At 41.0% G+C, this 25,297-nt stretch overlaps 1 long non-coding RNA gene across 1 annotated transcript in view; it reads right to left on the bottom strand.

The window, feature by feature from the left end:
* Window positions 1-2,439: 2,439 nt before the first annotated feature.
* The window catches only part of LOC136995455 (uncharacterized), a 74,283-nt gene continuing 51,425 nt past the window's right edge, over window positions 2,440-25,297 (bottom strand). Inside the window, exons 2-3 of the long non-coding RNA XR_010887044.1 lie at window positions 15,634-15,705; window positions 2,440-2,499 (exon numbers count right to left, since the gene is read on the bottom strand). This is a non-coding gene — a long non-coding RNA (uncharacterized lncRNA). The remainder of the gene's footprint in view (window positions 2,500-15,633; window positions 15,706-25,297) is intronic.

Raw genomic sequence — 25,297 nt, 5'->3', positions numbered from 1 at the left:
ATGTCAGACAGAGGCTGGCATTCCCTTGATTAGTAATACTCATAATCCTCCCACTTGCAAAGGAGCAAAACCTGGTCTGTCCCTCTCACAGAGCAGTACACAGTGTCTTCAATACACTGATGAAAACCATTTTGATGACTAAAACCCATTAGCTTTGAGTGTCAAAAGCAATGTTCTTTGTGAGCAACTGGCTACAGTCTGGAGTGACTTGACTGAGCTAGTGAGACAATACTACTGGCAAATTTTCTTTATGAAAAGCAGTTTCATCCCCTTCTAATCACCTCAGAAAAACACATGATACAGCCCCAAGTCAATGCAACCTCACACTATCTCCCAAAACAAAACGATCAGGGCATTCTTTTGGAACAGAGATAGTAATAAAGTATGTGGGGAGACAGGAAATAAGTTGCTACTTGGAGAACTTGCTGTGTGACATTTTCTGAGTGGTTTTCTATATGTCTGTTTTTTGTCTATGTTAGTGAAGAAGTTATGATTGCATTTGCTTGGAAAGCACGTGAAAGGCTTTGCAATATTATTTTTCATTCCAGCTGAGCCACAAACTCCAGCTTCCCCATGTGATACACAATAAGGCTCTTTTATCAAATCAAAATCCAATTTTCTTTTTCTGATGTAATAAATTAAGGATGGAGAAAAGTGGGTCAAAAGAGAAAAAAATGAATACTTTAATCATGAGCATATACTGTATGGCAGGCTATTTTAATGATGAGCATGCATTGAACAATATGCTATTTTTTAAACATTTCTCTATAGCTCAAATATATTCTGTGCCCTCAGTGACAAATGGCTGAAGCTTGTTCTATGCAGCCAGGTTTCCATCTCTGGAATAACCCCAATTACTTTCCACTAAAGCCAAGGTATGTAAATTGGAAGCAGTTTTCTCCAGGTATGAGGTGACCATATCTTTTAAGCCAGTTATTTTCTCTTACTCTAAAAATACAGACCTGGGTTCTGTGAAGAATTTGCAACCCTATCTGTTTGGATTTCCATTATTGCTGCTGGGAAAAGAACAATAGATACCTTCCCTGTTGCAATTAAATGCTTGTGCAGCTGTTGGAAAAAAAAAATTCTGAATGGCCAATTACTTTTTATTAAATACTTTCATTCCTGCAAAGAACTGTAATTGTAAGAAGCACCTGCATGGACAAAATGACTTACATGGAAATGAATATTTAGCAACCAAAAGGCTGCCAACTGCTAAACTAGAAGAAATATCTCCTCTGATTAAAAAAAAAAAGGGGGGTCATACAAGGCATTTAAATGTTTAAGTATGGCTGTTTTAAAGCTGGTGCTAGGCAACGCAGTATATATTCAGGTTGAATAGAGTAGGATTCTACAGTACGTGGGGCCGGTCAGCTTTAATGTGAAAGCCCTTTTTGGCTGTAAAGTAAACAAGATGCAAATCTGAAATTACAGGAAGCTGTGATTAAACTTTCATTCAGAAACTGCAGCACTGTTTCATAATGTCACATTCCACCACCCCCATTTTCTATCAGCACCAGATAACTGGATGCTTTGAAGAGCTCTAGAATAGTGCTTCACAAACTCTGAGGGAACGGAAGCTTCTGGTACACAAGAGATCAGTAAAATGGTGATAACATGATTTCAGATACAAGAACCTGTATTCAAAAGACCATTTTCTTGTTCTCTGTACTGCTCATTTCTTGTAACATAGGTCAGCCTGAAAGTGCAATTAAATTAGAGCAGTAAATGCAGCATAAGAAGGCTTTTCATACAGAAGAATGTTTTTCTCAACTGTCATCATTTTCATCAGTTAAAAATTCCAATGCTGATGCTCCTTTCACTTCCAAATTGATTTCCATCTCAAAAGTAGAACACAGCTAAATATTATCTCTTCGATTGCTTCACTCGCTTCCTCCCCAGAACAGAATAACCACACAGCACATCCTGTCTGAAGGCATGGGAAATAAACCAGTAGAAAAATATTAGCATATTAATTGACAACAGTGGTGTTGACTGGTTATTACTTTCTAGCTCTTACACGTTCTTCTGAAGTCTTACTTTTCATCACCTTGCCTCTAAAATCTGTCTGTGTTCAAACATGAACGAAAATTTCCAAGAGCTGGGATATTTCATTTACATAGCATGTGGTGCTAAGTCACCTACAATGGTAAATGTGATCTCCTGAAGCATATGGTTACCAAAGAAAGTATAACAGTTTGCTGGAAGAAATGAAGAAGCCATATCTTACTAACACATAGGGAGCATTACTCAGTTACTATATAGCAGGGAATACAAAGTATGATACAATTTTTAATGAACAGAAGGAGAATTTCCTCTTCACAATTAAAGGTCACAGATGAGACGTCTTTCACCATGAACTGTTACATTTGCTGAGGCCACTTGGATAGACTCCGCTCAGTCAGCACTAGTGGATCTGAGCTCAGAGCTCTGTTGTTAGGAGTATTCTTTTATGTTCGGCCACCGGTTTGATGTTAAGTGAAGAATGAGAAATCCCAGCTGAATAAGGATAGAAAGATATTCAACTTAATAGTGGGCCCAATACAGATATTGACTTGAGTAGAACATGTATGAATGGAAAATCACAGTTTCACACAATTCTGCAGCTGAAATATATGTAACATATGTCAAAGATGGAACAATTGCTCTGGTAAAGCACGATCTAAACTCAGCAGGGAGTGGAAAGGATGCTAAACTAAGCCTTGCTTTCTATACTCTCTAACACATCAATACAATGCCAGTGCAAGGAAGGGGTGACCTTTTACGGTCACTTGCACAAGAAACAATAAGACAATGGGATTTCCAAAATTCCTTAGTCTTTTGAATCAGGGGCTTCCCATTCCAACTAAAGAATGAAGCTATAACCCTCCTCTGTAAATGTGAGATCTTGAGAAAAATACGAGCTTGTTAATCATTTGGATACATGGGAAAGTCAGAGATGTCCTCAGGAAGGAATTTGGGTTAGGCAGAGGCAGGAGGAGGCACTAAATGGACATAAAAAGCAATACAGTTTTCTTATTTTCCTAGCAGATCTGATGGCTGCAGAGAAAACTGTTTTAATAAATTGGAGGAACAGAGATGAACGTGCAGTAAGTTTGCAAGGAGGCTTTTTGAGATGTATTAGTACAAAATTTAAGTCTTCTGATGATAAAGGTTCTTTCACTGGCGGATACAGTTCTGTAAATCTTTCATAAATGGCCTAAACTGTGTTATCTGAAAGATGATGTGTGAGCTCTCATATATCTGTGTTGAAGTGCTTTCACTGCTTACTTTCAAGGACAATATAGAAGGAACTGAATGTTTTAACTGAAGTAAGTACCCATGAACAATCATAAATGAGGCTAAAGATAGATGTATTTTTCACTTTTGTTCACTTCCCTACTTCATAAACCTGAACTGCTGAAGATCATAGTGCCTTTTACTTACTATTTCCTAAAGCCTAACTAATACTTACCGCACTTCTTAAGGGCAGGACTGTTCAAGACCTGCTGGAGTTTGATAGTAAGGAGTGAAGATGTAGAGAGGGATAAAGCAACAAATTATATTCATAAATGTGGGGAAAGAAGACTAATTCTGTATTTCTCTTTGAAAGTTGAAAAAGGTTTAGAATTATTATTAATGCTTTGGCTCTATCAGTAGGACTTGTTATGGCTGCTCTCACCCGCCAAGTAAGACCAGACACAGCAAAATCTCATCAGCAAAGACAAGCCAAAGTAACTGGTGTTGGACTGGTTGGCAGCCTGGTCTGCCCGGAAGATGAAGAGCAGGACAGTGTTTATTTTACTGCAGGCAGTGAGTCTTGGGAGAATTAGAGTACCAAAGCTGAACCACCCAGCAGGCTTGAGCACCCTGTGGATTACCTTCTCCCCAGCAGTTGAAGGAAATAGTTATCTTAAGGCTAAAGACCCCTAAAATTCTCTGTAATGAGTCATCAGTGCACGCAGCAGCTCAGAAAGGCTCAAATTTATAATTCATCTCTGTCCCAGATGTATTTTAAGCTGTTACCTCCAGACTCAGGCAAAACCAGATCACTAGTATGTTACTGAAGGAAAATTGAGAGGACATTAAGAAAGAACTTTAGCTTAAAAATCTTTTGAATTGGACAAGTGGAAAGTATGAATATATGTTGGTGATGGAATGACTGGCTGGGTAGATGAGGGGAGAGCAGTGGATGTTGCCTACCTTGACTTCAGCAAGGCTTTTGACACTGTCTCCCACAGCACCCTCATAGACAAGCTCAGGAAGTGAGTGGATGAGTGGACAGTGAGGTGGATTGAGAACTGGCTGAATGGCAGAGCTCAGAGGGTTGTGATCAGCAGCACAGAGTCTAGCTGGAGGCCTGTAGCTAGCGGTGTCCCCCAGGGGTCAGTACTGGGTCCAGTCTTGTTCAACTTCTTCATCAGTGACCTGGATGAAGGGACAGAGTGCACCCTCAGCAGGTTTGCTGATGATACCAAACTGGGAGGAGTGGCCGATACACCAGAGGGCTGTGCTGCCATTCAGAGAGACCTGGACAGGCTGGAGAACTGGGCGGAGAGGTCAACAAAGGCAAGTGCAGGGTCCTGCACCTGGGGAGGAATAACCCCATGCACCAGTACAGGTTGGGGGTTGACCTGCTGGAAAGCAGCCCTGCAGAGAAGGACCTGGGAGTGCTGGTGGACACCAAGTTAAGCATGAGGCAGCAATGTGCCCTTGTGGCCAAGAAGGCCAATGGTATCCTGGGCTGCATCAGGAAGAGTGTTGCCAGCAGGTGGAGGGAGGTGATCCTCCCCCTCTACTCAGCCCTGGTGAGGCCACATCTGGAGTACTGCGTCCAGTTCTGGGCTCTCCAGTACAAGAGGGATGTGGCACTACTGGAGCAAGTCCAGCAAAGGGTTACAAAGATGATTAGGGGACTGGAGCATCTCTCTTATGAGGAAAGGCTGAGAGAGCTGGGCCTGTTTAGCCTGGAGAAGAGAAGACGGACAGGGGATCTTATCAATGTGTACAAATATCTGAAGGGAGGGTGTCAAGAGGATGGGGCCAGACTCTTTTCAGTGGTGCCCAGCGACAGGACACGAGGCAATGGGCACAAACTGAAACACAGGAAGTTCCACTGAACATAAGGAAAAAACTTCTTCACTGTGAGGGTGACAGAGCACTGGCACAGGTTGCCCAGAGAGGTTGTGGAGTCTCCTTCTCTGGAGATATTCAAAACCCACCTGGATGCGATCCTGTGCAACGTGCTCTAGGTGACCCTGCTTGAGCAGGGGGGTTGGACTAGATAATCTCCAGAGGTCCCTTCCAACCTCAATCATTCTGTGATTCTGTGATCAAAGGAAATAACTGAAGTCTCAGTCAATAGCTGGGCTATGGAGGAGAAACCATTTCCAACAAGAGTCAGGAATTCCACCTCGCTTGAACCACATGCTCCAATGGGTTCCTGTGCTCCAGAGTGCCTCAGGAAAACAGCACCACACAAAAACACTTTCACTCTAGTGCCCTTTTCTAGAAACATGCAACAGTGAAAACAGCATTTGGGCTACAAGCTACAGACTTTACCAAAGAGCCAAAACCTTGTAACTCTGATGGAATGCAATCCGTGGAGCCCCTTCTTTAAGGGCATGTACATAATTTCACATTCCGGATCACACACACACAAAATACCCATTCAAAAACATACACCCACAAAATGAAAACTGCTATCATGTTAAATCAGTCCAAACTAGCCAAAATAATCAGTGGAGTTTAATGTACCATTTAAAAAAATGGCTAGCAAAAGAACAACATTTAACAGGAAAAGAAGTCAGATTATATAGGTTCTAGAGAACAGTTTTATTAGTAAGAGGCCAAAAGTCTACAGTTTCTTGTAAGGAGGATGTTGGTAAATTCTCCACATGCCATTGCTGTCCCCAGGCTATATAAATGACCTACCATGTGAGTCAGGCATTGTGAGCAGTTAGCAACTTCATCTAAGCTTTGTTCATAGCACAAACTATGCATTACAGTCATCTTACCATCTCCTGTAGAAGAATATTTAATTGGAAGTTCGATTTGGATTTTTTTTTCATAATTCCTTATTTGGAAAAATGACTTGAGAAACCCTGGGGAGGAAGACATTCCCTTTCAGCACCTACTGCTTCCCGTCCCTCTGCCCCTGCACCCCCTCCTCCTTTCAACCAAAGACTCATTATTCCTTCTTTTCCTGTTGAAAAGCCACTGATTAAATGACCTACAGCACATCTGGACTACATTAGGATATTATTTGATTAAGACATTCATCACTTGCTCTTTCAGCAAAGTGGAGAATTAAGATAATGGTGGAGAAAAATGCTGTGAACTGAACTGACTCTATTCCAGCTTAAACAGCTCAGTCTGAAGAGTGTAACTCTGCAATCCCTAAATTGAGTTTTTTTCTTTTTCCTTTATTAGAGAAAAATCAAATAAATAATAATTAATTCATTTAATGTTGAAAAGATCATTATAGTCATGTGAGCTGTTATATGAAGAGTTCATGTCATTAGTACTTTTCAGACTTTTAAACTGATCAGAAATGTTTGCTTGGAGTATTTTAAAACAGTCATAAAAAGGCTCCCCATTAAACAGTAAGCAACACCTCAGATTTCTGTACAAGCAGAAATCTGACACATTCTGGGTCAAGTTGCTTTAGAGGGGAAAGGGAACAGACAAAAATCATTTACCCAAGTAAGCTCAAAACCGCATTGTTTATTAGTCCACTCTTCCATCTGTAACCAAGTTTTCAACATTTGAAGTGATTAAATGACACTGGCACTATGGAGTCTGTGTACGTAAAAAAACCAAAGGAAAACTACAAGAAAAGATCATATTGTCTTGGCTTTCAGTTATTTTATTCTAAAATATCCTTCCTCATTTCTCAAGAGCTAAAGAATGGGCTATCCCGGTTCATGCACAGAGGTATCAACGAAAAGCCACAGTGTGTATCAAGTGCCATAGAAACCAGGAATGTCATCGCTGCTAAATGTGACTGCTCACAGTACTGTGCTGAATTTACCTCAGTACTAAACAGTTAAAAGATGAAGCTGAACAGATACTCTTGAAAGCGTATTTACCAACCAAAGCTTGATTTATGGTGTTAAAGATAATAACACATTTAACTAGTGGGAAACACCCAAACATCCCTCCAGAACAATTAAAGAATTCAGCTAAAAGATGTTGCTAGCAATGTCTAAAGAATACACACACTGAACATGTGGGTGGTTTTCGGTTGTCACATATACAGGAGATATAATAGTATTTCTTATCTCTAGAACCAATATTCTACTGTATTATGTGTAAGTAAAAAGAAAGCTGTAAATTTCAGTAAGCTCTGCCTACTGTCTATAGTGGACAGGCCAGCCAAAGAGCTATGAATTCCACAGCAGTCACAGGGAAAAATGACTGATATTTAAAATATTCCTCCCTCTTTCAAATGATAAAGGCTTAATGAAGATACAAGTTCTTAGGTCAGAAAACTTAGCTTACCCTTTCTCTCTCTTTCTCTCTCTCTCTCTCTCTCTCTCTTCCGGTAAGCTCTGAAGCAAAACCCAAAAGTGTCCTTTCCCACAAAAGCCTTCACTTTTTTTGGCTCGTCAAGTCAAACTCCTTCTCCAGCTCCTTACATGACTGTGATGTCACGGACTGAGGGAGGGCTGGTTTCAAAAAATGAGGCGGCCCACTCCCTTAGCCCATTCACACAAAGAGGCTGTTCTAAGAAGAAAATGCCACTTCGGGCTACTCAAACAGTGCATGACTTCATTTTACCTGTGCAGAGCTACCTCATCAGAGTTCCCTTCAAAAATATCATGTAGATCAGACCCAAAGGCATGTTTTCAACAAGCAGAAGTAAGAGTTTACATTTTTAAGCGTGTGTGTGTGTGGGGGGGAACAACCCAACAACGCAGCATGCGGCTGGCTGCCTTTGTGTGAGCAAAGGAGCAATTACAAGAACGGCTGCTGTGAAAGACACAAGCTCCAAGCAGTAATTTTTACTTACTAGGAGACAAGAAAGAATTGACTATATTCTTTCCATAGGTGAGGCTTAAATGTTAACTGAAATGTTTAGGGCAACTTTGGTAACCTTATGCTTTCAGAAGACCCAGATTAGGGCAATGGTCTTCAGACCTGGAGGAAATATATCAGCCACATGTAACGTATCTGAAGATGAAGATAATTAGGAAATTAGAATAGAGGGTGACAGAAAGTACAATATTTTCTATAGCACAGTATTTGTTCATTACTGCTGCCTGTAGGCTAGTGATATTTGAGTATCCATGGATTAGGTTTCCTGGAGGCTTGATAGTTAAAACTAAAAACACGAGCTTGTTGACCAGACATCCTCTGCCAGCAATGATTAAAAAGAACAGCAGTGGGAATTTCTTCCTTGAGAACCCTTGAAGAACCTGGTAGCTCACTTCATCCTACGCTTGACCACCTATCCAAACCATGGTAAAGGAGGCAAGTCTGACCAACCCTCAGTCTTTACAGTCTTAAAATTGGTAAGTAAGAAGTTTCTTGTCATCTGCTGAATAATTCTATGAAAACAGAATGGAAATAATGTTCTCACAGGAAAAAACAAAAACAAAAACAAAAACCCCACCTGTTCTCATTCAAAATGCCCGTCCTAACATAAAAACAAAACTGTCCTTGGTGAGCTCAGAATGACAGGAAATACTGGGTACTTTCATATACCACACCTCATGCAGAAATATCAGCTATCTGGGCAAGGAACCAAAATCATAATACACAATGACAATTTTTCCATACAGTTTTTTTTTTCCTTTGATCACTCAAGAATTCTACAGAATAATGAGGGATAAATACCTTACAGAGAAACTGAATTCTCTATTCAATTTTACAGGTTTTTAATGCAATTTCTGCAGCTCCATATTGATTTGTTCACTGCTAAATTATGTGACATTTTTCCTCAGAGACAAGGAGAACCAGCTGAGAGTAAAGAAGGGGCATTAAAACTCTACCTAATTTGGTCTGCATGCCCTGTCATTAGGCAAGTGACTATCAGTCACTTTCTACCACCCAAAAAATACAGAGTTCAAGTAAGCCCACTCCACCTTTGGTCACTGAAGGAGCAGAAGGTCACAAGATACATATCTTATATACTGTCCCTGCCACAGACTGTCCAAAGCCCTGTGTGCTCTGGAGGTCATTGGAGGACACTGCTGTAATCGGAGCACTGTCTAGGTATGCAGGAGACAGTACTTAAGTCACTAGTTTGCTATAGACTCCACAAGAGTTGCCCACTTGACATGCAGATACTCAGTTTTCATTAAAATCTACAAGAGCTGCTTTGGGAAATAGTTTTTTTAAAACAGCTGTTACTCATACAACTTAATTCTGTAAAACAAGAATAACAACATTTCCTTAACATATTGGTATGTTGCAAGAATGGACTGGTTATTGATAATGAACACCTTATATATATGGCGGTGTAGCTTAGTAGCTAAGACAGCAGATAAACAATACTCAACCCTCTTTTGCTATAGCTGGCTTCAAAACCAACCAACCAAGCAAAACAGATCATCCAACCACATTTTTCCTCAGGAATTCAGACCCACCATTACTGTCAATTTTAAATAGGTTGCTTTTTGATGTTTTTTTTTTCCCTTTAAAGCCCTAGTCCCCTCCAAGAGAACCTCAGGTTTCTTTCTAATATTATTTCTAGTTCTCTTGGTTGAAGTGAAAAGCTTAGACATAAACTTGAAAAATCTGAATGATAAGGAAACAAATAAAAATACTAAAAGTCTATCTCAGAGTAGTCCAAAAATACTTTAAAATGATCCTTTTTGACTTATTAGAAGTGCAAAGATTCTTGACATGTCCTAGAATCACAGGGCCCTCTAACCACACCTTATTGAAAGGTGGCAAGGGTACGAAGATTAAACTCCAGTAGAGAGTCTACGTAAGTATCACAGATTCACAGAACAATCAACAAGTATTGCCTTCTGGAGATATCAAGGACAAAATTATTAAGGACAGAGTGATGCTGGCCCCAGTGTCTGGGAAAAAAGGAGTATACCTGTATCTTAGTCCCACACTGTGTCATTATGTGTTTTCAAACACTGATCTTTAAACCTGTACCACAAAAGAGGTAGTGTGTTGCTTTCCTTTTGGCAGAAGCAGTTTATACTGCAATGAAATCTCTAACTTACCACATTCTGAGTAAGTGATTCTGTTCTATGTAATGTTTTTGACCTGCATTAACACAGACATTTAAAATAATTAAATGTGGAATATATGTTAAATCAGCCAAGAATAGAGAGTTCCTACATATTGCTGTAATAATAATAAAACTGCAATGCAAAGTGATTTACCAGTTTCAGGCCTCTAGGTCTTCCAAATTTGGATCACAAATGCATATTAAAGCAAGGGATACTCAATTTTGCAGCTGAATCTATGTATACTAAAAACTAACGTGGGACAGGCAGATCCTATTTTTGGCTGCAGATCTGAGGATGCTCGGGTCTGTAGCCAAAAGTGTCTCTCAGCACGGCAGGTCATGTGTAGTTTTAGTGCTCATCTAAAACTTTTCAATGAGAAAGGCTTAAAGATCTCTACCTGGCTGCACAGCTGCCCCTGTCAAGGCCAGGACGAAACCTGTACAGCCAGAAGAAACAAGTAAGCAAGAGGACAACTGATCAAAGAATAAGATGCAGGGCCACGTTCTCTGCAAAGACCCCCTAAACTTGCGGTGCTCCTCTGGGTCACAGCAACCCTCACTGGTGAATCTTCAAGGTACTCCATGAGGCACAAACTATGCTAAGAGTATTTCTGGGAGAAATACTGGTTATAGTTTGTGTTTATGGCTAGGCAAGCTGGGGCCATAAAGTTTTGTAAAATCTGGCAGAAGCAGAGATTTGCACTGTTATACATCCTCATTAAGCAGCACCAAATCTACAGTGCTCACATACACCCAAGATCTTATAGTCATAGGGACACACGTCCTTGGCACCAGTGTAGTTTCTCATGTTCTTTCTCACCAGCTCAAACACCTTTCTACAGGAGAGATACCATGGCATTTGAATTACACTGATAGAGTTACAACCTGTTGCAAAGGGTTAATTCTTAAAACAAACTCGGAACAAAAAAAAAGAGGTGCACCTCTTTACGGAAATTGTATAAAAGCTTAATGTAAACTAAATAAATCCTATTGCAGGTTCCTTTCCTGTTCAGGAAATAAATGCTCTGCGTGACTTTGTGAGACCACTTATTTGACCACTAAATTCAAAATGCACAACAGTGGATGAAAACAAATACCAGAAGTATTGCCTTCCTTTTTTCTGTATCAACAACCTTTTCAGGACATGCATCTCATTAGAGAAGGTGTTATCGCTCTGTTCTGCATCACAACAAAATTGCTTGCACATGAAGGAAGTTCACCATTGCCACCATTGCAGCTTGTTATCTTCAAACTATATCATCTCCACAAATTTCTGTCACAGCCAAATTTTACTGGGGCTATAAAACGAAAAGTGCCCCAGATGGCAGGCTCCTGTAAGTAAGACTGTGGCTTGAGCGTACAACTGCTGAAGATTACTAAACATTTTAAAGATCTCCTTCTCATTTTTCATACCTGCTCTACAAATCCACCTCACCAAGCCAGCAGAGAAGCAAATATGGGTTATGTAGGTCACAGAATATCAGGTCCAAGGGATCCAGAGTGAAAACACAAAGCTACAGGAAATACAGTAAGGTTTCTCCATATTAATGCCATCTCTGTCACTGATAGTTCTGTGGTCTTCCACTGTTCAGGTAATTGCCCCATTCTTTGGGCTTCTCTCCACGTAAAACAGAAATAACCCTGCAGTCCTCCTCTGCCTCCCAGTCTTGGTGTAAGGACTGACAGGCCAATGTTGACATGAACCAGAACTCTGGACTTCTATATTTCTAAGGCTTGTGTCTGTAAGACAGACCTGGGAACCTGAATTTAATCCATGAGTGCCATTTCTAGCTACCACATCTAGCTCCAATTTCTAACTTTCCTGCATAACTAGAAAACAAGTCCCACAGAGTGTGAGGGATGGAGAAAGCACAAGTCAGGCAAGGGGAAACAGTCCTCTGTGCAGGTCTCAATTCATCTGTGATTCTGGTCAGGTCAGGCCTGCTCATGAGCCAATTTTCAGTTTTCGGCAGAAAGCGCAACATATCTGCTTACAGCAGGCAGGGAAGCTAATCTGACAGAATTCTTTCTTGTAACAAATACTTTTCTAAAATAAATAGTTTTCTTGGATGATGCCTCATGTTTAAGTGGCTATTTTATAACCAGCAATTATAAGGAATTTAATCTGGTGAGCAATCTTAATTGTTCTTCCTTCTCCTGCCTCAGAAATCACACACTTTAAATCTAAAGGCCACTTCTATTTATTTTATGAGAACAAATTGGCTCTGTCAGTTTAATTTCCCCTGGTGCTGTAACCAGACCTGCTGTTCTTCTTACAAAGACAACTGGAATTAAGCAGAAATAAAAACAATTTCTGAGACTAGGCTGCATGGGCAGCTCACTTGCATTTCAAAATTCTCCTTTCCAGAACGGATCCCTCAGTGGACACTCATATTTCAGGAGTACGGTCTGTCAGAGGAACTGCACGAGAATAACTGCTCTGAATGAATTATCCCAGAATGGCCACTGAAATAAATTTCTAAGAGGAAGCTGTCACATTAAACCTTGATATGGGAGCACTGGGCTCTTACATTTCACTGGTGCTTTGCATTTGCTGAGCGACTTGAAGTGGGCAGGTGCAGCTCTTGCCGCTCTTGCTCTCACCCACGTTCACAGGGGAGGAGATCAGGGTCAGGTTTTGCCATTGCTTGCTGTCAGGGTTGTGTCTTATTGAGTCAGACAGGGACTGCGGCTCATCAGAAAGAAAATCCCTCCAGCAAGAGCATGTACTTGTGCAGGCAGCTGGGCTTGGTAGTAAAAGCAGCATGGACTCACGCAGCAGAAAACCTTTAATCCTGGCAAAAACTTGAGAGTTTGTGTTCAGCCTGACTCAAAGAATACCTGGAGGCCCTCTCTTAATGCTGTTTGGGTTGAAGTTTATTCCCAAGGGTAAAAAAGGTGTGCGATCACTCTTATTTCCCATGCTAAACAGGAAAAACTTCTTAAAAGATGTATTCACGCTTGACTGCCCTGAAAACTGGGGCTCAGGGGCATTCTGAATTCAGGCGGAAAGCATCACATGACACGGTTCCTACTCCTGCCACAGAAAATATGAAGTATCTTGTCAAAATTACTAGTGCTGGAATCATAAGTGCCAAAGTGCAAGATTTCATGAAAAGATGGTGCTAGAAAAACAAGCTTAGAAAGGCCATACTACATTCCACTTAAGTTGTTTTTCTCATATATTTACAGTAGATATTTGCCTGTTCATCTGTTTATCTAACCTTCTGAGAAAAAAACGAATATGAAGTGACAAACTGCTTATGTTTGTTATAAGCCATATATAGAGGGAGAGACTCCCCCCCTCATTTTTACCCCCCCTTTTTAGCTGCTCTCAAAAGCATTGGCTTATGTACACTCTTTTGCAGCGGGTACCGAGGTGGGTGAAAACTGTGCTCTGCAAGCAGTTACAACCGGCAAGCATTGCTACCCCGTGCAATTCCTGTGGCACACTGTAACAAGTGCTACAGCCACCTCAATCCAAGGTAAAATGTTCCCCTCCAGTCTTTAGAGATTTAAAAATCTTAAGCTTGTCTCAGCATCCCTCGCTAGAGAGGCAGGCAAATAGCTGGGTTTCTACCCTGTGGTACAGGCGAGGTAACTCAGGACAGCCTGGCTCACCCTCTCTGCAGAGGAGTGGGAAGCCGCTGTGCTCTGTGGCGAGGGAAGACCGCACATGCACGGTCACCGTAAAGCGGCAAACAGGCCATGCTGTGCTCACCCTGCTGAAGGAGCGCAGTCTTATCTCACAGCAAACACCAGCTGGCTAACCGCCCTTCCACCGACGGACAAGCCGCCTTCAGCTGCTCCGTGCTCCCGTGTCAGGTCTGCGCAAGGGCAGCGGCAGAGCCCTGTGGGAACCGTCCTCTGCAGGCCCTTGCCTCCTCGTTTTAAGAAGCTTACCGTGAACTGATTTAAATATTGTTAGTACTGGAGATGACTCGCCATCTTACATGCTGAGGCTGTTTTTCAAACGAGTACAAAAGAAAAGGGGGGGGAAAAAACACTAGTTTAAACAAGCTATTTATTATGGTAGCAAGGAGCACGTGCACAGAGTTTGTTTAGATTTGTTTAGATAGGGTGGCTGCAAACAAAGATTTGGGGAAGTTTGAAAAAGCTAGCAGAAAAATGCTTGTTTTCAAACAGAACAAAATGTTTAGGTAACTCCCAGTCTTGCAAGTCGGAGTAATGTCTGTTAATTTCTATTAATTTAATCGAAATCTGAGTGTTTAACTCTGATGCTTTGTTTAGGAGTTCCACATCCTGCACAGGCAGAGAGGGGACAGTTCAGGGTTATGGGAGTTCAGACTTTTTGCATGGAGTTAAACCTTCTTCCACATTTATCAAGAACCTACTGAGTTTATGGGGAGATAGATGTCTGAAGTCAGAGTGAAAATCCTTCAGGCTGTCTTCAGCCTAGCTATGCTTTCAGGACATGCATTTTAAGCCAGATATTACCAGGACACCCTGCCCTTACCCCCTGTTGAATAAATAAAACAGACCTAAGGCATGTTTCTCTAAGCAGAACAAGAGAATGTGTAGGGTTGTTTCAGATGCGGGGTTGCCTTAGCTTTGAACGAATACAGTACTTTAACAAAACGTATGCAGAGAAAATTAGAAAGAAGAAACCCCAGCGCTCGGTAAAGAAAGGAACACCTACTTGCAATAACAGCCCTTACTGCTATCTGCCATCTACTTAAGAAGCACCACTAGCAGTAGGAAGCACAGGGCAAATTACCAATATAAACTGGAGGTGGGTAACCTTTTACAGACAAAGAATCAACAGTACAAAATGTCAAACAGCCATAAGCTTAGAAAAAGTGCATATTTTAAAGTTTTATTTACTGCTTCTTTTACTGTAATTACTCAGCTGTCCTTTCTTCTATACTTAATACTGGTAAATGTCAAAACACACACACGTTTGGTATATTAAAATTGATTTGTTTTCTAATAGCATAGCTGTGCTTTTTATTAAATAACAACAGCAATACAAAATGACTTTCTATGGTAGAGAAAGAGGGTTTGGACTCCTTTTCCCTGGCCTTTCTTCCTCCTAGCACAAATCCTTAGTCCCTGCCCCGCACCATCACTCAGCCTGAGCAGGGTTAGGAGTTCAGTGGGCATCCTGCACAGCAGCAAAATGATGCTGATGGGTCGACTGGCAGTCGGACTGACAGTCTGACTGGCATTACGTCTCTCCTGTGTCAGGCAGCAGTTTCAGAGGCTCAGCGTCAGCCAGAACTCAAAGATTTGCATTTTCCTTGAAAAACAGCCGCATGCAGCTCAGGAGGTGCGGTTGGTTATTCCCAGTCTAAAAACCCAACTCACGATTTTTTAATAAAACCTCTCAGACATCCGTAATCTTGCATTCCTATGACTCCAGAAAGGTGTGGGGGCAAACAAACACAAGAGATAAGATACATGCTGTTTACAGCTTAAATCTGATTCATATTTCTAACCTCAGTGCAGGATGATGCCATCCAGCGAGATGTTAGGGTCCTGTTGAAGGGGACGACCACGGTATTCTTCAACTACAAGTTCCAGATAAAACAGACAGTATCAAGTGCGATGCTGCTTACCAAATCAGGAAGGGCATATCAGGGAAATGTTAAGGAATCTTTAACTGTAAAAGAAACACGAACCTATATTCCCTAGTTGCAATGATTTCCTAGTCTTTAGAGGCAATTATTTAAAATTTTCCAGCAATGCCTCACCGACGAGCTGGTATCAAGGCACTGGCATTTCTTCTGATGATTAGAAATTTCTTAATGCTCCCTGCTATAAAATTAAGCTCCACTAAATTGATGGCACTGTGCAAAAGGGCATAAACATGGTTCCAGTATGACATTCTACAGAAATGCAGTGTTAAAACATAATTAATTCTTAAACTAAGTAATCAATGCATTTTTTTTTCTCTAATCAGATGTAACTGTGGTGTAACATCAATTCCGGGGTTACACAGTCTCCCTGAAGTTCTATCATGTTCTGAGACACAAACTTTAACTACCAAACTGAGTAAGAGAAAACAGCAATGAGTATGCCAACAGTAAATACACTGAAACAAGCACCATGTTCCACTATAAGCATACTCCTCCTGATGCAATAATATTTTCTTATTAAAAAAATGCTGTGTTGGAAATATCTGAACTGCTTTTTGCACTTTGGAGACTGAGGTTAAGAAGAATGCGGAAGGAACATTTCCATTTTGGGGCAGAAGAGTCACACAAAGAAATGCCCAAGTGGCAAAACTTGTCCTAGAAAAAAAAAAAGACCTAGGTCCAGAGTCAGGAAATCATATGCTTAAAATTCAAATAATCGTAAAAAAATAGGCAAGATACTCTGAAAGTCAATATATGTGTAGAGATGCATACAGGTTTGCACATGCTTAATCCTGAAGTGTATCTGAGACCAAGGAAGTATGTGTATTTTAAAGGAAAAAACAACTGCAATAAAAAGATTCATAATCACAAAATCTTGTTAAAGAGAGGGCTACAGATATTTTTTATTGGTATGTGAAATGATTAATTCATGGTGCAAATAAACTTGAATACCTGAGAGAGCCTATTGTTATTACTTAAGAACATTACGACACGATGTCTTTATGACAGGATTTTTTATGAAATTATTCTTTTACAACTCTATTTCTCCTCATTTAAGGACCAAAGGTGAAGAGTTCTCTGTATATCCATATTCATGTGTGAAATGGAGAAAGCTTATGCAACTGTTTCCAATACCCTATTGGACTGTTTTGCCACATTTGTCAACTTCTTTTCACTACAAATTCGACTCAAATATCAAGAATTAGGTCCTAGATGTACAAATTACAAAGTGTTAGATATTGGCAGGCCTCAGCTGTCTCTATATAAATTCTGTGCTTTTGGTTAAAAAAATTTACTAACTCAAGAATTATTTGGGCAACTGTTTATCTTTCTTCCTTCTTTTTTCCAAAAGAGCTAATTCTCCTAAGACTAAGACTTGTCTGTATCACTGTGACAAGATAAAAAGACATTGCAGTGGTTGTGAACGCACTGGAACACTCATCGTGAACATAAAATATTAATTTGAAGACCCTTCACATTGCTTGAGTGGTGTGCTGGGGACATCATGTTTTGAAGAAGTGGTTACACAGAACTCAGCTTGGACATGCTCTTTCTTTAATACATTATAATGGAAAATCAGGGGATTCTGGCCTTACTGACACACAGAGAAGTTTCTTTAAAATGATCCATCAAAAATTCTCATGATGTCAATTTGCAGGGCCGAGCAGCTGCAGCTGCAACAGTTTAGTAGGTGTGACACCTGTGAAGAAACATGATGGCTCCTTAGCTGCTGAAAGCCATAGTCCAAGCACTCTGCTACATCTATGTTGGGCAGGAGTGTTGGATACACTGCGGTGGGTGGTGGTTTCTTCAAGCCATACTTTTTAATGAAGGTAATCACCACTGTCAGAAGACCTGCCAACCGCACAAGAGACTGTGAAACCACAGTTCGTGAAATGAGACCTCCCATCGTTCCTGTTTCTTAGAATAAGCTTTCTCTTGGGCAGTGGTGAGTGTAGTTCCATGGGGGAAGTTGGAGACCTTTGCTGCTCAATCGCTACGAACAAATAAACGGCAGCTGCTGCCTCTTGGGAGTTTGCAGAACTTGGAATGACAACTACTCGTATAAACATACCCCTCTGCAATTTCTCTTTTCTGAGTTTTTCCAAAATGATTTCTCTTCCTCTTTTTGGTCTTTATTTTCCCTCAGCTTTCTCTTCAGTGTCAGCTCTTCCTCTTTCCCCCCTCTAGCTTCCTGCATCCACCACCTACTCTTGGCTGGTGCAGGAGTTCATGTTTAGTGCATCAAGTTTAGTTATTTTCACCCAGAATCTTGCAAGAGTGGGGACTGTGGTTTGAGTCAGCTTCTCTCATCTCTATGTAAATTGGCTCCTGTTGAGATTCTGTGTATAGATCCCACTCAGAAGGTAACACCGAAACATGTCTCATAAACTGCTCAACACTCCTCCGGGCTTATATCTTTAAGTGTTCACATACAGTCTGGGGAAATGTATTGGTCTCTAAAGCAATGTGTTGTCTCACACTCCAGGCAAACATCAGCACGGAAACATTTGCTTTTAATCCCCTCCTCATATTCCAACAATAGCAACAACAACAGTAAAATCAACCCATAATGATTTCTTGGGCCTGACCCAGCTGCTGTGCAAATCAAGGTTCTAACAATGACAAGGCTGCAGGGTTTTGGAAAGCAATTGTAAACAATGTGTGTCCTGTCTGCAGCTATCTTTAGGAGCAGTGAAAAGCTCTCCCCAACAGGGATACACCTGGGAGTCACAGTGATCATACTTGTGTAGGGAAAGGAGCTAATCTCTTCCTCCTCCTGCCATCTTGACATAGCTAGAAGAAATAGGGAATAGCACCCACAGGGGTAGCTACTGTGGGTTCAGAGGATGTCTTTACGCTGGACTTTGTCTCATACATCTGTGCAAGGCTCTATTTATGCCACCTCATGCCAATTTTAGGTCTGGGAAGGCAGACTGTCTGAGACTGCCTTCCCAACCTATATTCCTGTATGATTAATGTAACAATCTGCACAGAGGCAGCTGGAGAAATATCGGATGGCACTGCAATTTCAGGTAGTAAAGGCTGCAATCTGGAAAAGAGCAGGCACAACAAAAAAAACATGTTGCCCATTTGTATTTCTTTTTCTGTTACAGGGATGATGGACAGAGCAACACCTTGCATTTCTCTAGTCCCTCCATACAAGGACCTCAAACCACATGGTAAGCACTAAGGTGCTTCACAACACTCCCGGATGTTGCCTCCGTTTTACAAAGCGTTCTACGTCAATGTTTTAAAAAATGTCTTCTTTTCTTAGGAGACCATCTCCTGGTACTTTTTACCAGGATTGCGTATGCTTAGCCCCTGAATCTCTCAAGTAAGGCAGCCACCAAACCGGGATACCTAAAACTTGTGGGGTACTTGAAAAAATAGCAGCTTAAGCAGTTTGCCAAATGGCAAGTCCGAGTCATGGCAAGGTACCACACTTGTGTGTTAGACTCCCAGGTGTTAAAGCTTTAGCTATGAGACTGCACCCAAGATACTGGAAAAGCTCTGAGATATCTCCACTCCATTCTATCAGAGAGCTGCTGGCAAACGGCTCTATGCTAATGCCTCATCTCCCTCCAATGTGAGAAATCCTTTCCAGTAATAGGATAAAGAGAACCAAAATATCACCACAAAATTGCAACATGGAACAGGGAGGCAGGCAGAGCAGCAGCAAAGGCAGGCAGGAAGGGGCGGATTACTATCTTGTCAATTGCTGGTGGAGTACCACCAAGTGAAACACAGTCATCGAAGGGGCCTGCAATCACAGAGAAGGGGAAAACACATGATTCATGTCTCTGCTCCTACATTTTTGCTCCAGCAAAAAATTTGGACATAACTTGTCCATTCCAGGGCCTCCCACCTCCCTAAAACACAGTGAATCATAGCAAGGGCAAGTATGGGTGGTCAGTAAAATGGAGTGTGGTGTTCCTGAGAAATTTTTCATGACAGGAGAGCATTTTTGAGCAAAACTATAAAGGTTTTAAATAAAGCACTTCAGCCATGTGCTGTACAGGTATTCTGCTAAAGGTTTTTGTTTTATAGATGTTGTCCACAGTGTATGCACAGGTCTTCAGTGTCTCCCCTTCTACCTGTCGTTCAGAACATTTTTTATTGATTCTTTGGCATGTTCTCTCCACCAAAGGAAAACTGAAGTGCCCATGCTAGCATCAGTCCTTTTTTAGGATTTTGTATTGGTCCTTCTCCCTGCAACATCTGGGCAAAAATCCTTGTAAAAGGGCAATAGTAGCCACCCTAGTGGACTCCATGGAGTTTCTGGCACTGTCTACCTTTCTAGAGTCATAACTTAGCCTGAGTATTAATTTCATTTTTATGTTACACATTTTCTCAGTGCCCTGTTTAGATTGATTGACTGGCTTCAGGATTCGGGAAGGGGTTAACAATAAGAGTTCTTGGGCACAAATAATAGTCACTGTAAACATACTGGAACTGTAATCAATTTTAGGCTGAAAGCCTTTTGGAGCAGGAACTGTCTATTTGTTAGGTGTTTGACTAGCTCTTGTCACAGCAGGGTTCTCTCTGGTCATACAGGAGAGTTGGGACAAATCTTAACTGTTTACTTTCTTAAATAAACAACTGCAGGGAGCAGGCAACAGGCAAGGGCAGTGCAAGCTGTGAGTTGAAGCAGTGATGTGTGCCTTTGGAGTCTGCAGGTCAAAACTCCTTCCTCTTGGTTTAGACTCCTGAAAAATGTGTAAGCACCTGTCTAACTCTGTTGCCCATAAGTGGCTTATCTGGTTTTGATATAGGAACCTAGGAGCTCAGGACACTGGAAAGAAATCAAGCTGATTTTCACAGAACAAAAAGAATCAATGCAGGACATTTCTTTTTTCCAAGTAAGAGTTAGTCTTGATGGTTTCCCTGAGTGATGGACAGGCCAACAAAAAGCTTGCTGATTCAAAAGGGACTTTTATGAGGAGTATAAATGTGCATTTTATTCTTCTCTGAATATGTTGTGCAACTCAGTAAATGACAGATAGCAAAGCTGCATGTACTCTATGAACTGAGTATCATTTTTCAAAATTGAAACATATTCAAAATAAGGCAGGGACCTAAAGTATTTATAATACCTAAAACAATAAATACAACAGCTAATCCCAGAACTCAGTTTATGTTCTTTGGGATGACTTATATCTGGCAGACTCCATTACGTGAGATCTGTGGGCTATAAATAAACTTAGAACAAATGAACATTTTTTACATGCAGGATTTAATGCATTACAGTTTTCTAGCTGAACAAAAAATAACAGACCAAAACCACGTCTCATTTTTAATGAAAAAAGAAGCCAGTAAAACAGACCTCCAAAAAAGGAAATCTCTAATCTAGAAATGCAAGTATCCAAGCATGTCTCCAATTCTTCTCATTCAGTTTAAGGAGAAAGGAAACCAGGCCACCAGAAGTTTACAGACTAATGCAATTACAGGGTGGCTAAATGACCACTGGTTTGTCTGTTATCTATAATGCAAGATAAAGCTATACTAACAAATCTGGTTCTCCTTTTCACAAAGCTGGATTCTCACCAATCAATTAATCAGAATGGATGCTTTTTACGGGAGAAAATAGCAGTAGGTTGAAAATATATGAAGGACCATTTCTTGTAGCTAATTTTAAAATCCATTAACTAACTGAGTAATTGGATTTAGCTATAAATAACAAATGCATTTTCACCAGATAGTGTTTAACATTTCTTACATCACAGATGAAAAAAAGAGAATCCTCTTAGTAGGTCTAGTACTAAAAATCAAATAAAATTAAGCTCATAATCATAGCACCACTTCAAAATTGCCATGAAATGTTAACAGTTCTGTGAAGATAAGGATAAAAATGTACCATTAATAAGTCCCTCACTGAAAAAGCTACTTGAAGAAAACAAAGTTGTTTTCCAGTCTTTAAATGGACTGAATGTGGGAAGCAGCCCCTCTTCTGGAATGGTGAGCAGCAGCTTGTACACTGACCAACATAGCAGAGAGCAATGAGGGGAAAAGCTGGACCAGATCCAAAGGTATTGAAAGCAGAGATCATTGTTTTTTGGAACCACAAAGAGTACACACCAGGCCCTTGAAAAAAACGCTGGAACCCTGATGCCCAAAAGCGAAACTCCTAAATTCAGGTCCTGCCACCTTAAAAAGTGCTTTCCGAAGGTGATACAGTTAGACCTTATTTATAAGTATACACTCAGATTTAGTTGCTGAACTTCAAGTGTTTTGTTTGGGATTTGCCAAGGTCCTATCCAAAGGAAAAATAAAATATGTGCCAGAAGGCCAGTCTGATTATTCATGTAACTTCTAATGTCTAAGAATTCAGAGATTCTGGAAGGAAAGGTCTACTGCGCTACTTAATTTTTATTACCACCTCAATGGGGAAGTTACACAAATTATTTCAGAAAGTGTGCTGATGGCTTAGTTTAAAACACACCACACAACAGTCCAAGGGTTGACACTTTGCTGAACCAAGGACAATCATTATTCACCTTGCCAGGTAGGAGGGGAAGTACTCAGCCTGCAGAACGAAACACCAACTTGACTTAGTCGCTAGGTGGGTCCTTTGGATTGCTTTGTCAGAGCATGGGAAGAGTGTGTTGTTATTCCACCCAGAAACGGTTTTCACAGCATCCTGGTATTCTGCTCCACGGGCACCACCTTCTCTGGAAACACCTTCTCACTTTGGACCCTTTGTACAGACATTTATAAAGAAGTATTTCATATAATGTCAGCTGGTAACTTCCAAAAACAAATCCGCACACAGCCCTGTTGAGTACATCACTTAAGCAGAATTCACTTGAAGGCAATATATACTTTTAAATAGGGAACTACTGCTTTCCATGTCTCAGCCACTGGCTAAGAAACAACCTGGCTAATGTGCTTATCTAGCTCTTAGCACTGACATCTCTTCTTATCTCTTACAGGGTTTCAAAAAGGAGAAAGAAAAGATCATCACATCTATGAGGTGACATGACAGCCAGCTATTACAGAAGGATAGCAGAAACCTGCTGCTTAATTAAGGATGCATCTTCAAGGCTGAGCTAGCCCAGACTCCTTGCTGCTTGTTGCATCCTGTCACCACTCTGGTTCATACTGAGAAACCTCATTCTTGTGTTTGGCAGAAACTCCATCCTGGGCTTGATAACACTGGTTGAGGTCAGTGGTGTTGCCAGGTTGATTGTAAAACTGCCCGTTCTGCTGTGAGGATTTGAGTGTGGATGGTCCACCAGCACCATCTCCTATTTGGCCACAGTGCCTGAAGGACAGGCAAGTCTCTCGCAACATGCTGATGAAGCATACAACACCCTGTGAGACACGATGGCCCTACAAGTCCCAGTACGCAGACATGGCAGCATGTGCAGCACTACCCAGGATGCAGGCAGTGACTCCATAGCATGGCCACTTGCATCCAGGGTGGGCGGGTTGGCTATCCTCAGCTAACTTTACAAGTGACGGCATTACCAGTGGTCTTTCCGGCAGTTTTCTCCTGATTTTGGCTTAAGGAGGTTAACAGACTGCTAGGTAGAGACATCAGCTTTTCAGGAAGCCTTATGAACACTACAAGTTTTGTGATGAGGAGAGTCCCTGATGATAAGACACGTTTCACTTTGTATTGCAAGCCATACAGTAAACATAGCCCCAAACTCTGCCAAAACAGCAAACAGAACTGTAACTGGGACATCTCACCTCGATCACTGCATCAGGGAATGTGATGAATGCACAGCAGCTCTGGGCACAGCCCAGATGTGGACCTCAGCATACTAGACACTATCCTAGTCTTAACAACAAAAGCCTGGTCACTGCCTCCAATCAGAGATAAGCGAAGAGGTAGATACATGCAGGTAAGGTACAATACCGGGTAACACAAAGTGAAATTAGTATGCACGAAAAGCAGAGGCCACAGTACGCACCCACAGCATTACAATTTCCAGCCAGGGCTGTAAGTGTGTTGGCATCACAGCAAAGGTAAGAATTAAAGGAAGACACTGAGAATGTTTTCTAGATAGGTAGACAGACTGTAATTAAAGTCATAAAACAAAACTTCTCCAAAGCCCACAGATCATGCAAGAAGAAAAGGAACCCCCCCAACAATCTTCAGACAGAGCCAACTCCTCACAGGAAAAAAGGAGCACAAGACATTTCTGCCTGCACTGGGGAGCGTTCAGGGTGACCAAGACCAAAATAATATGTATCTTCTAGCAGGGAGTTTTTAGCAGTGAGTATAATTAATCAATGGAACAACTTAATCCAGGGCTGTGATGAATGCTCCCTTGCTGGACATGTGGAATCAAAACTAGATGTTTTTCTAGAAGATAAGCACTAATCCAAACAGGAGCTAATTTGGGGATATCCAGTGGTCTATGTCATAATAATGGTCACAATATGTGATCACAGCTGGCTCTTCAAGCCTTATAACCCATGAATATAATGAGTCATGAATACCAACTGTACTGTTCCTTCCTCCAGCAATGTGTCTGGTGATTTGGAGCCTGGGTGTGGGTGGGTTATGATTAATCACGTATATTACTATGACTTTGCTAAAGAACTTTTTTCCTTGCTGATTGCTATGGCTTGAAAAAGTTTTTCTTCCAGGAATTATGATTAAAAAAACCCTGACTTCAGCTTTTTTGTCCATAAGTCCAGATATTATTTTGCTTTCCTGGCACAAGATGAGCAAGAATCTTCTAATGGGAACTTGAGCCAAGTTTTAATTAATTAGAATTTTTTTCAAAATGGGCCCAGAAAAAATTATGAACACATTACTAGAACCAGGTTCTTATTACTACCTAAAAATGGCAGTGAAGTTGCACAGAAATATGGTTTAACCTATAGTTGCAATCATCTTGAGAAGAGGCCTTGAAAGTCTGTCTCACTGAATGAGGACAGAAATCATGATAATCAGCTAAAACCAAATTAGACACTTTGCTTCTGTTGGCCAGCTTATGGTTGCACAGCAGGAAACATGCTTACACCACCATTACTTCTTCTCCCCCACTTTATTATTACCTTTCTTCTGCCCCCTCCAGTCTCTAACATCAAGGGCACATGGACCTCCATTTTCTTTTCATTTCATGACAGGACTTTCATACACATACTGTTTTCAGATGGATAGGTCTGTTTATCCCCCATCTTTTCCTTCCTTCATTTCAGGTTCTTCCAATTTTCCATCATTTCTAGGGTCTTCTGCCATGTTTATTTCTTTTCTGCCCCATTGACAGACAAGTGATTAGGAATCTGACATCCAGGGTGTCAAGATTTAAAACTTGAAACCCAGGGTGAGCTGAACTGAGATGGATGCATGCTATTCTGGAACATATTAATCAATTCTTTGATCTTTGTAGCAAGTTCTAGCAACGCCTGGAGCTCCCATTTCCTGCCTTCTGGTTTCTGTATTTTTCTAATATCTACAGGATTCTGTCTTGTGGTGTGTAGACTGGATGTGCTCTCATGTTGCATTCAGAAATTACATAGCAACCTTCAAGCAGACCAATGTCTATATACAGGGGGCAGTATT

Source organism: Apteryx mantelli, chromosome Z, assembly GCF_036417845.1.
Source record: "Apteryx mantelli isolate bAptMan1 chromosome Z, bAptMan1.hap1, whole genome shotgun sequence".
In the NCBI taxonomy this organism is placed as follows: domain Eukaryota; kingdom Metazoa; phylum Chordata; class Aves; order Apterygiformes; family Apterygidae; genus Apteryx; species Apteryx mantelli.
This window is presented reverse-complemented; position numbering and strand designations above follow the sequence as displayed.